At 51.1% G+C, this 12,716-nt stretch overlaps 1 long non-coding RNA gene across 1 annotated transcript; it reads right to left on the bottom strand.

Moving 5' to 3' along the window:
- Positions 1-4,327: 4,327 nt before the first annotated feature.
- Positions 4,328-9,696, bottom strand: LOC121020125 (uncharacterized). Its single transcript, XR_005785957.1, has 3 exons — positions 9,222-9,696; positions 6,897-6,973; positions 4,328-4,697 (listed from the first exon to the last, which is right to left on the bottom strand). It is a non-coding gene; the product is annotated as an uncharacterized LOC121020125 (long non-coding RNA).
- Between the last annotated feature and the right edge of the window lie 3,020 nt (positions 9,697-12,716).

A 12,716-nucleotide genomic window follows, 5' to 3' on the forward strand; every position in this document is an offset into this window, starting at 1 on the left:
CATGTGTATCAGGCAGCGAGCTAGTTACCAGGGGCACGAGATGAGCCCGTTTATTATGGAGCCGCTGGGAACACAGACATTAACAAATAGTAACACGTCATCACCGGGTGGCAGAAGCCGCCAAGAAACAACGCTGTGCTCTCTGGAGTTCTTGAGAACACGGGGAACTGGGACACACACCTTCGAAACCAAAAGCGACGCGTTTTGAAATAGTCCGTTGGCAATCAGACCCGTTTCCCACCCCACAGTTGATGGCGGGCTCGACGTGTCCTTTCGTTCGCAGCCGGACCCTGTGTTTCCCGACGTCCAGCCCTGAGCTGGTCAGGGGACACTCTCGGAGGCGGCTTATGTCAGCGGGATGGCTGCTAAAATTCACACTGGAACGACAGGACCTGAGCTCCGTGTGATTAGACCTATTTTCGTGTTTCTGCCTGAGTCGCGGATGTGCTGTGCTCGACCTCAACTTGTCAAAAAAGACAAACCTTTCAGTGTCAGGGGAACAAAAAAAGTACCGAGAGGGGAAAAAGAAGACAAAAAGTAATCACAAGATCAGAGTCCTCATTGTTTCGCAACTTGCGAGAAACAGTATCTCTCCCAGCAGTGACTGGCAAGTGCCCTGAAAACTTCACCAAATTATCACTTTTTCCTTTATTTAAAAAAAAAAAAAAGCAAGAGTATTTAGTTGTCATTAGTTACAACCAAAGTTCTCTAAATATCCCAGTGCTTCTCAAAAAACTATGTTGGCAAGTTCAAGTAAGTTTATTTTAAAAAAGGAGTTTTGAAAAATGTCGGGTTAAAGGGGGCACCTGGGGGGCTCAGTCGGTTAAGCATCTGACTTCAGCTCAGGTCACGATCCCCCAGTTCACGGGTTCGAGCCCCGCGTCGGGCTCTGTGCTGACAGCTCGGAGCCTGGAGCCTGCTTGGGATTCTGTGTCTCCTTCTCCCTCTGCCCCTCCCTTATTCGCGATCTGTCTCTCAAAAATAAATAAATAAATAAATAAATAAATAAATAAAACAAAACTTTAAAAAAAAGAAATGAATGCAGATCAACTGTGGGATTCGGAAAACTGAAGTCCTAATCGTACGCTGTGCTGGGTTTGAGGAACGCCGTCCTCTCCGTCCATCCAGGGCCATCACACCAGAGGCTCTTGGAGGGGGACGTGTCCCAACAGGGAGGTCCCCGCTGCCTCTGGAGGTGCCGGTGGCATCACAAGGCATGGAAACATGGCGACAAAGTCATTCCTCTACAATCCATGCCCCTGCCTCAGCCAAAGAGTGTCTCCACTGGAGGCTGGCCCGCTTTTCACAAACCCCTGAGGCTGCCAGCCCCGTGTTTAATAAAGACAGCAAGCGGCTACGACATCGAACTGGAATTTCACCACCTCTGCGCCCTCGACTTTTACGACCACCTTCTGCATACGGCAAATGGCGCTGGTTTTCCATTTATGGTAATGATTTAAAGTTTCCTTTTTAAAATCGGTGTATGCTTTTAAAAGTGTGTTAAGTGTAAAAGAAAAGATTAAGTAAATAATAGCAGAGATGTGGGGGGGGTGGGGAATGACAGGTTTGGGAAAGCGAACAACCAACAAAAATAAAACCCAAGTGGGTTCTCCCGCTTTCCCACTGCTGCAGCTCAAAAGAAAACTAAAATTAATTCCTTTTGCTGGATGAGGAAGAAGAAAGAGCCCCCGCCCCCAGGCCCCCAAAGGAAATTCACTAAACCGTTAAAAGCGATTCCCCCAGAGAAGGGGCTTGAGGGCAGGGAGAAAACATCCACGTTTTACTTTAAACCCATCTGGATTATTTGAATTTTTCTGTTGCAATAGAAATGAACCCTCTGACCGACGTATAAAAAGGAAAAGTTAGAAATACTTTTTCCAGCTTAGTCGTGTGTGTACTGCCTTTGTGATGCCTCTGGCATGGAAAACTTTTTTAATTTCACAGAGTCAAAAACAATCACTTTTTTCTTTACGGCTTTTGGGTTTGCAATCTCGATTAGGAAGTTCTCAGCCCCTAGATTGTACATGCAACACGGGCTGTCCGTATAGACACCTCCTGAGTGATACCGGCCCTTACTGCTTCACGCATCAAGGTGCCTGCTGGAACACCAATACACACGTGTTTACTGGGTCTTTGGAGCATATACTAATATCTGGAACAGTAAATCACCCCCACTGTCCCATTTCTCACATTTTCCCACCTATTCTGAGGTCCATTTATTCCGTGTGAACTCCAAGGTCATATTTTTATGCATCACTTTAATGTCTTCAAAATAAAATTTCTTTCATTATTAAAAAGGGGAAGGGGGTCTTTTCATGAATCTTTCTCATACACTGAGAATTAAGATATACCAGCATTTTAGGGGCGCCTGGGTGGCTCAGTCGGTTGAGCATCCGACTCTTGATTTCAGCTTAGGCCATGATCCCAGGGATGTGGGATAGAGCCCCGCATCAGCACTTCAGCACTCAGCACAAAGCTTGCTTAAGACTCTCTCTCTCTCTCTCTCTTTCTGTCCCTCCCGACCCTCTCAAATTAAAATAGCATTTTCTGTTTAAGAAAGCAGCTGCGAGTTTATCTCCCTGAACTTGCTGCACCGGGAAGGCAGGGGACAGGAGACTAGAGCCCCAGACTCTAGAAGCCCCACATCTGGTGCCCAGGCCCCTCCTGCAAAGGCCCCTTCAGATAAGCCAGCACGTTGAGGGGAGTGGGGGGTGTGAAACCAGAGCATCACACACACTGCCCTGGCTGGGAACTGGTGCCTTTGCTGGAAGGCTGTGAACATAGCACTGGCTTAAATAAAAATCTGCTCTGACTACAGAAAGCCCTGGATGGGGCCTGGAGAGCTCAGGAAGGCCCACGGTCAACAGCCTTGGGAGACAGCAAGGAAAACATGACTACGCAGATAAAATAGGGGCTCTCATTGTGGGCCACACACTTGACCCTACCACCACTCCCAGTTTCACAGAGAAGGCTCCAGAAAGCTCACCTCTCCTCGACATCCACAGGAATCAGGTGTGCTTGGGCAGAGGGCCACTCCACACCCAGCACTACTCTGGTACTCTGGGCAGGATCAAGGCCATGACAGCTGGCACTGACCTGGAAGAAAGCATTCACCTGTACCTATGCAGCTGCTTCACGATTTGGACATTTAGGAACAGATGTGATTAATGCCAGCCTGTATATACTCAATACCGGCTAAGCCTGGATCACCTCTGATAAGCCAAGGAGACAGAGACCCATTGATGCCAATATCAGGCACCTTAATGGGAAAAACAAGAAAAAGAGAGTCATACCTTCTAAAGATTTCCACATCAAACCCACTATCATTCCAACTGGACCTTAAAAGAGGCTCAACCCAAACCCTAACCATAACCCTAATCCCTAGCCCTGACCTTGACCGTAACCCTAAACCTAACCCCTAGCCCTGACCTTGCCCCTACCCAAACCTCTAACCCCGACCCTTACCCTGACCCTAACCTAAACCCTAACCCTAAGTCCTAACCCTGACCCTAACCCTTACCTTAAACCTCACCCTAACCCATAACCTTAACCTAAACCATAACCCTGGCCCTGACCCTAACTCCTAACCCTGACCCTAACCCTAACCTGTAACCATGACCTGGCCCTGGCCCTAACTGTACCACTGACCCTGACCCTGACCCTGACCCATCTGACGCACAGGGCGGTGAAGTTTCCATTATTTCCACTTCCACTTGTCGAAGCTCAGAGTCCCCGCGAGAGAAAGTGAACTGAGTGAAGGGTTCTGACAGCTCCTCTTTTCGGGACTTTTTAAAAGTTTGGTGTCCACGGGACTGACTCTACAAACCCAGACCCTAATGATCATATTTTTGCACAGAATTCTGGGATCAAAATACAATTTCAAAAATAATATATTTTCTGACATCCCCCAAGAAAAAAATGACTGGTTTCTTCCCTCTAAAAGGGTTTAGATGGAATAACATCTGTGTTGAGAATATTGTGAATATGTTAAACTGACAGGCAGTCTCTAAGGCACTCTGCTCATTAATGTGCTGTGCATAAAATTAAAACTTGAAATATATTTTTAAATCCATTTTGAATCATTTAAGCAATTCTCCCGCAAAGGAACTATTGTGCTAAAATAATATATTTGGAGCAAGGAATATGAAAGCTATTAAAATGTCTTAGACCCCCTGCCTTTCATGGGAAGAAGGGGGGGAAATGTTCCCTCGCTTTGATTTGAAACATGCTCTATATAAAATAGACCCAGCAAAAGAAAAAAAAAATAAAAAAAGAAAGTAGTTTGAAATTACACTAAGAGTTTGATTTAAACCCAGAGGAGCCAAAGAACTCAAAGTTGCATCTTTTTATTTCTGCCTTGATGTGCACGGCCCAGCCAGCAACGCTCAGCGGGTCTGGGAGGGCCCAGCGGGGGTGCGTGCATGGTCCCTAGGTCTGCAGCAGCCACCGCTGGGAGCGGGAAACCCCAAAGGAAGGAGGAAGACAGGGGTGGAAAGACAGTCTCGTCCTGCCCTTGCCTCGTCCGGAGTTCTGCAAACACCTGCACGGACGTCCAGCACACCAATCGGTCCGTTGGTCTCTGCAGCCCGTGGGCGTGAATGTGTGGTGAGAACAGCAGGCTGCCTCATCCACACCTTCACCAAGGGAATCCTGAGTGCCAACCAAGAGCCATCGTTGTTCTGGACTCTGAGAGGTCCCTGTTGGGCAAAACTCACTGGTGAAAATTCATTATGAAAACGTGCTGTGAGGCGGGGAGGGGGGCTGGGTGGCTCAGCGGGTTAAGCGCCTGACTCTTGATTTCGGCTCAGGTCATGATCTCACAGGTTGTGGGGATCCGGCCCTGCATCAGGGCCCAGGCTGACAGTACAGAGCCTGCTCGGGATTCTCTCTCTCCCTGTCTCTCTGCCCCTCCCCCACTTGCCTGTACTCTTTCTCTCAAAATAAATAAACTTTAAAAAAAAAAAAAACTTTCACTCTCTCTCTCAAAAATAAATAAGCATAAAAAATTTTTTTAGGGGCGCCTGGGTGGCGCAGTCGGTTAAGCGTCCGACTTCAACCAGGTCACGATCTCACGGTCCGTGAGTTCGAGCCCCGCGTCGGGCTCTGGGCTGATGGCTCAGAGCCTGGAGCCTGTTTCTGATTCTGTGTCTCCCTCTCTCTCTGCCCCTCGCCCGTTCATGCTCTGTCTCTCTCTGTCCCAAAAATAAATAAACGCTGGAAAAAAAAAATTTTTTTTAAAAACTTTAAAACCCTGCCTACAAATGCTACCAAAGTGTGGGGAGGGCATCTGGCCTGGTCTGGGAAGCGTTCAGGAGGAAGAAAAGCGACATGCATTCCAGGCATAGAGAAAGCCAGTGCAAAGGCCCAGAGGCAGGAATTGGCCTGAAGTGTCTCCTAGATGGAAACCAGGTGGGTGAGGCAGGAGCACAGCCTGTGAGAGGTTGGAGGTGAGGTCAAGGTGAATGCATCAGCCTAGGCAGGGCCTATGTCCACCAGGAGCAGTCTCCACCTGACCCTAAGAGCAAACACTTTCATTGTCTATAACTTGTGCTAGGCCGTGTGCAAATGCCTTTCATACATGGTGCTAATTCATTTCTTCCTCATGACAACTGTCGAGAGGGTTATTATTGTGATTTCCATTTTACAGATGAGGAAGGAATCTTCTCAAGTGAGCACAGCTGGTAAATAGGGAAGGATTCGAACCCGGGGAGGCCAGTTCCACAGCCCAGCTCGCACCGCACGACGTCATTCCTGAGAACACGGGAGGGCCGCTGGGGGGGCCTAACACAGGGAGGGTCCACGCTCCAGTTTGGGACCGCCGAGCCCCCCTGGCTGCCCACGGGAGCGATGAGGGGGCCTGGTGGGGGCTCATCGGGCGAGATGGGAGGGGGAGGAGGTCAGGGGCCACGGACACGCCCCCAAGAGTGTCCCCACTTCCCCCTGAATGCTCCCTTTCAAGGCTGTCCGACGATGGGGCAGACAGTGGCGGGCTGGGAGCCACTGCTCTCCTCGTTCACTAGCTTTAAAAGACGTGGCCCACACGCGGTCCCCCAGTAACCGCAGCCAGGTCTCTGAAACAACCCGCATTCCCACCTTAGCCTTTTGCATCTCGTAGAGGCCCCGAGCTTTCCTTTAAAATCCACTCGACTGAGGGTTGATGGGGGGTGGGTGAGGGGCATTGAGAAGGGCACCTTTTGGGATGAGCACTGGGTGTTGTATGGAAAGCGATCGGACAATAGATTTCATATATTGAAAAAAAAAATAAAAAATAAAATAGAATATCGTAAAAAAATAAAAATAAAAAAATAATAAAATCCACTAGAGACGAAGTTGTCTGAAAGCAAACAAGAGGCCTCATAGACGCGTCTCCCCCGACTCCGAGGTGAGGCCCCCGAGAGAGGTGACTCCACAGAAGCCCTTCGCCTCTCAGATCAAACATGCGGAGTCCCCGTGGGTCCTGTCCCCACGTCCATGACAGGCAGAGGGGACCACGTTTCTCAGCTACTCGAGATGCCGTTTCATGTCCCAGGTGAGGCCTCCCGCTCCGGAAGGGCCGGAACAGCCTTCGTTCCACCAGACAAGTGTCCCCAGAGGGCCCGCTGCGTGCCGGGCACTGACCCGTGGCTGGGCCTAGAGCGTGGGAGGACGCTTAGACCCCCGACCGCCCACGCCAGGAGCCCGGCCCGCAGCAGGTCCTTAAGAAATGCCCAACAGACGCCCACGGAGCCTGGAGGAGAAACGCTGTTCTCTCCTTCCTTTGCAGTCGTTTACGGTCACGTGGGACGGCCCAGATTGTCGCGGGAAAGGTACTGCGGACCACTGTCCATCCAGGAGGCCCCAGGACACCCCGGGTGAGCCCTCGCCTTGCCGTTTGCCACACTGATGCCTAAGCTCACCTGGATCTCGGCTTTCCGGCGATAACGCTGTGCGACCGTGGACCAGCGCCTGAACTTCTCTGATGCTGTGTCTGCCTCTGCAAAAGAAGAACGTTCATCACTCCCGCGTCACGGGGCTACCGTGAGGTCGCAAGGCAGAGGGGCTTCGCAGGTACTCAGCCCGGTTAAGTGCTAAGTAAGTTCCAGCTTATACGTGGTCGTCATCACTGTGGGGTAACAGCCAGGCGGTACACACGTCAGGACGCCCTACTGCCCGCGCAGCAGAGAAGGCGAACCTCTAAAAAGGAGCGGCCGCAAAGCGGCTCCGGGTCCTAACTGGAGCGGTGGGGAGACGTGAGGGTGGCCCCTGAGCCACCGCTCCCTCCCCGCGCAGCCCCCTGTGTGGCTTCCTCCTCTCTCTGGAAGGGGCTTCCTTTCCCAGCCACGAGGTGGGGGGGAGGGGGAGGGCTGGGGAATGTGCCTGACCCGCAGGGCGTCCCTAGGACCTAACACAGGCAGGGCCTGTGCACTAGGCAAACGGCAAACCCTTGCCACACCTGACCCAGCCCGGGAGCAGTGGGGCCACTGGGTGGGGGAGGGGGGGATTAAGCAAATTAAGACCAAGGACGTTTGACTAGATGGGGATCTTAGAACCTACTCAGTTAGCCGCACGATTTTCCCCGCGGGAGGGTTAGACGACTTTCCAGAGAGAAATGGTCTGAAATCCGTTTTGTTGCGACGCGTAAACCCCCATCACGACCAAAACTGGAGTGGGCTTTAACTGGTTCGAGTAACTGGGAAACCCAGGGGCAGAGCTGGCCTCAGGAACCTGCAGACATCCAAACCGCCACTAGATTTTTCTCTTGCGCCCTCACTTCGACCCTCCCCTCCCCCTCTCTGCACACTGGCCTCCTTGTTTCCTGGAGCATTCAGGCTTCTCCCCTACCGGCAGGGAAGCAGCACAGCACGCACAGGGGGCAGGAAGAGAGGGGTTTGGCCACAGACAGCTCTAAGCTTTCCATATCCCAGCCTAGGGACAAAAAGGGTCATCCCAGCTTGGTGTCTGTTCATAAAAACCCAGGGAAAGACTCTGATTGGCCCTGCTTCGGTCACATGGCCTCCTATCTGGCCAATCACTGCAGCCCGGTGAAATGTCACCTGGTGATCAACCAGGCCCCAGCCAGGCTGGAGGGAAGTATAGTTAGCTGCTATCCCAGAACCACTTGAAGCACGGAAGGGGATAGTCTGCAAAAGATCTCAGGAGCGCGATCTTCCTACTCTCTTTCATGAGGTCCCAGCCCTGAACCCATTGATGCCCTTGAACTCCAAAAAGCAGCAATGAGAACATGAGAGAACATCGTCTGGGGGCCGGGGGGGGGGGCCGGCGCCGGGGGGACACAGGGGGTCCTACGCTGTGCCCGAGGCCGCAAAGCCTGTGTGTTGGACTGGACAGCCCTACCCAGGTGCGCTAAGCACCTCCCACTGAACTTGGAATAAAAAGTCCAAATTCCCCAGGCCCACCTGGTGCCGAGGCCTGGTGGACCGCCCAGCCCCCATGGGTGTCCTCCTCTGTCTCCAGAGATGGCTTGCTTGCACTGCTCGTGTCCCTGCTCAAATGCCACCTCCCCTGGCATCCTACTGCCACAACTCCCTCACCCCACAACACCCCTTACCTGTTCTGTTTTGTTCTTTTTAACCCTTGTCCCCATCTGCAAGTCTCCTGGTTTATTGGTCTACTAAACTGGGAGCTTCCTGAGGTTGGAACCAGTCCTGCCTTGCCCCTGATGGGTCCCCAGTGCCTGGCACAAAGCCCAGCACGTAGAGGAGGTTCGGTACATCTGTCAGTTGAGTGAATGAGCGAATGAATGACCACTGAAAACCGTAGCCTGCCTTAAGCCTCAGCGGAAGGGGAAGGGGAGAGGTCTGCCTGGTAAGTAAATCCGTAATCTTACGGAACAGAACATGGAAACCGCCTCCCGTCTCCCCTTCCTGCGCAGCGGTCTAGTTTTCCTTCCAAACCTTCTGTCGGACCCTCTGCTGGCAGAACCCAGGGTAGCTGGTCCACCCTGGACAGCAAAGCCCGGCGCCTGGCCAGGCCAGCTCGATGAGGTCTCTCTGGAATCACAGGTAATACGCCACTCGAGTTCCATTCAAGGACAGTACCTGCGACTTCAGGCTACTCCAAGCCCTTCTTGGGTGACACCTGCATTCTCAGAGCACATGCACTTCTAAGCGGACTCCTCCTCGAGCACAGAGACTGCATTGCAGACGCGCCTTGGGACAGCCCATGGACACCCTCTGCCTTCCATTCTGACAGCCACCCGAGGACCGCTCCCGGGCACTTACCACCTTCCCCTGCAAAGATCGCTGAGTGTTAGTCTCGCTTGGAAATCAAAGCTGGCTCTTCTCCCCTAGCATTCAGGCTTACTTTTCACACAGGGGCTGGGCTTTTCTCACATCCTAAGAGCTGGCACAAGAGAGGCTGGAAAGGAAGGGGCAGGTGAGAGCGAAAGAGAGGAACAAAATGCACCCTGACCCGGAGGGGCCGCGACGTGGAGTCATTGATAATTGCGCCCAGCGGAGAACAAAGCTGAGAGGGAGGCTTCTGGGGCGCGGTGGGAGGGATTCGGCTTTGTTCTTCTTCAATAAGCCCCAGAGAGTGATGTTAATTGTTACTTTAGGTGTGTGGAGTGTGGACAATTTGTAAGGTAAGACAAGAGTCCCTTTGCTGTGACCCGAGCTAACATAATGGGGGCGTAAGGCCTAGAGACCCTTGGAGTTCCTTAAGCTCAGTGAAGCCATCAAAAACCTGCCCTGCAAATTGGCACCTTTATCTCAAGCCTTCATGTCTTTGTTATGCAGTCGAGGTAATAATCACCCGCGCTGCGGGAAAAAGGCACGCTGGCTGGCTGGCTGGCTGGCGGGGACGTTGGCTGCACAAAACATTCTTTGGTTTAAAAAAAAAAAAATCACAAAATAAAAAAGAAAACTGTTTAAGCTTAAAAACTAAAAAGAAACAGTTGGCTCCAGTTGTTGAAAGGTTTTATAGAGCAACAGCAAGATGGGGGAAAAAATAAAAAATAAAAACTAAAAACTGTCCCAGAATGCTGAGAGATGGCCAAAAATGTTAATATGCAGGAATATGGCAAACCTTCCCAAGCTGTAAATATTTCCTCCCTTTCCCACGTATGATGGGAATCAGCAAGTGTGGCCATCCCTTCCCCTCCCAGCTCTTCCTGAATAACACTCTTTCCAAAAGAACGGAATTAAAGTGAAGAAATGGTGAACAGTGTCCGTCAGAGGTCCGCGAATGTCGTTTCAAATATCGTAGGGAGGAGGTTTCCAGTCCTAGAACGAGGACAGGAGGAGAAGGCACACACACCAATGCAGAAGTTCACCGAGACTAGGATGTTCAGAGATGACACAGGACCCAGCGCAACCGCACGAGATTTCTTGTTTCTTTTTAATTTAAATCCAAGTTGGTTAACATATAGTGTAATATTGGTTTCAGGAATAGAATTCAGTGATTTCTCACTTGTATATAACACCCAGTGCTCATCCCAACGAACACCCTTTTTTATGACCATCCCCCATGTAACCCATTCCCCCCCCTCCGCGACTGCCCTCCAGCAACCCTCAATTTGTTCTCTGTATTTGAGAATCTCTTATGGTTGGCCTCTCTTTCTGTTTTTATCTAATTTTTCCTTCCCTTCCCCTATGTTCATCTGTTTTGTTTCTTTAATCCACATATGAGTGAAATCATATGATATTCGTCTTTCTCTGACTAATTTCACTTAGCATAATACACTTTAGCTCTATCCACCTTGTTGCCAATGGCGAGATTTCAATCTTTTTGATTGCCGAGTAATACTCTATCGTATACATATACCATAACTTTATCCACTCATCAGTCGATGGACATTTGGGCTCTTTCCATACTTTGGCTATTGTTGCTAGTGCTGCTATAAACATTGGGGTGCATGTACCCCTTCGAATCAGCACTCCTGTATCCTTTGGATAAACACCTACTAGCGCAATTGCTAGGTTGTAGGGCAGCTCTGTTTGAACCGCCATACTGTTTTCCACAATGGCTGCACTCGTTGGCATTTCTACCAGCAACGCAAAAGGGTTCGTCTTTCTCTGCATCCTCGCCGACATCTGCTGTTGCCTGAGTTGTTCATTTTAGCCATTCTGACAGGTGTCAGGTGGGATCTCATCATGGTTTCGATTTGCATTTCCCTGATGATGAGTGATGTTGAGCATCTTTTCATGTGTCTGTTGGCCATCTGGGTATCTTCTTTGGAAAAGTGTCTATTCATGTCTTCTGCCCATTTCTTCACTGGATTATTTGTGTTTTGGGTGAACAACACACAATTTCTTAGTATAAACATAGTGTGGCATAAGTATGCTCCGTGAAATTCAAATTTAACTGGACATCCTGTATTTACTGAATCTGGCAACCCTAGAGCCCTCGGTGGTCAAGCTGATTGAAGATGGGTCGTTCATGCTGACAGGACGGTGAGTGGGGGCTCTGTTCATAGTTGGCTGAAGCAAATCCGTGCCCGTCAGTCAGGAAGGTGTCTTCAGGGAGCGCCTGCAGGTGGCAGCTCAGGGCCTCCGCCTCATCTGGGTCCTCCACCAACTTCGGCCGCCTGACAGCAGTTTCAGGGAGAGGCACAGAACCTCGCAAGACCCACCGAAAGTTCAGGCAACACCTCAGAAAAACCAGAGCTGGGCTTCTTTCCCACTGTCCTTTGCTGCTTGGGTTGGACACCCACGGCCAAGCTCAGCTGCTTAAAAATCATCCAGAGAGGGGCGCCTGGGTGGCGCAGTCGGTTAAAGCGTCCGACTTCAGCCAGGTCACGATCTCGCGGTCTGTGAGTTCGAGCCCCGCGTCGGGCTCTGGGCTGATGGCTCAGAGCCTGGAGCCTGTTTCCGATTCTGTGTCTCCCTCTCTCTCTGCCCCTCCCCCGTTCATGCTCTGTCTCTCTCTGTTGCAAAAATAAATAAACGTTGAAAAAAAAAATTAAAAAAAAAAAAATCATCCAGAGAGAGAAGGGCCTCCTGATTAGTCAAGAGAGAGGAGGAGGATAGGATATGTGGACGCCCCATCTTCCTGCAGGCCCTGCTCCTAGGGAGGAAGAGTCACCCCCAAACCCAGAGTTCACGGTCAGACGAGGGCCTTTGAAGTTTGCTTCAAGTCCTTTCTCTCCCACCAATTGTTCGAGCCGGTTTTCCATTCTACAAAATGTCACCAAAGGAATCCCTCCTTCATGAAAGTGGAGAATGTAAAGAAGGATCCAGCTGGGGCCCAGGGAATGCTGGTGCCATGACCAGCGCCAGGTTACTATGGCGCCCCAGAAAGGCCCATGGGGCTGCCCCAGGTGAGTGTAGCTCTCTCCCCTCTCAGGAAAGAAGGAATCCCGCCCTCCGGGCCAGTCCACCAGCCGCCCACAGCCTCTTCTTCAAAACTGACAACCTCAAGAAGCAAAGCCCAGCTCCAGTCAAGGCCTCATTTCCATCTCCCCACACTGTCTCCCAAACCTTCGTGCCTTTGGCCAAAGACGCCTCCTATGCCGAGGCGACCCGCAGGCTGGTCGTTGGGCGACGTTCTCCATTATTCATGAGCACCAACCCCTCTGGCAGCATGCAGAGCCATTCACACTTGCTGCCCCCACGCCACCTCCTCAGACCCCTACAAGTCCATTTGGCAGATGAGGACATGGGCTCAGAGAGGTCAACCAACTTTCCTGAGGCCACCGAGATGGAACACAGCAGAGGCAGGGCGTGAGGCCACATCCAGTCCCAAAGCTTGGGCTTTGAACCTCAACCACTTCTCAT

This window comes from Herpailurus yagouaroundi, unplaced genomic scaffold (assembly GCF_014898765.1).
Source record: "Herpailurus yagouaroundi ecotype Mexico unplaced genomic scaffold, PumYag 246, whole genome shotgun sequence".
In the NCBI taxonomy this organism is placed as follows: Eukaryota; Metazoa; Chordata; class Mammalia; order Carnivora; family Felidae; genus Herpailurus; species Herpailurus yagouaroundi.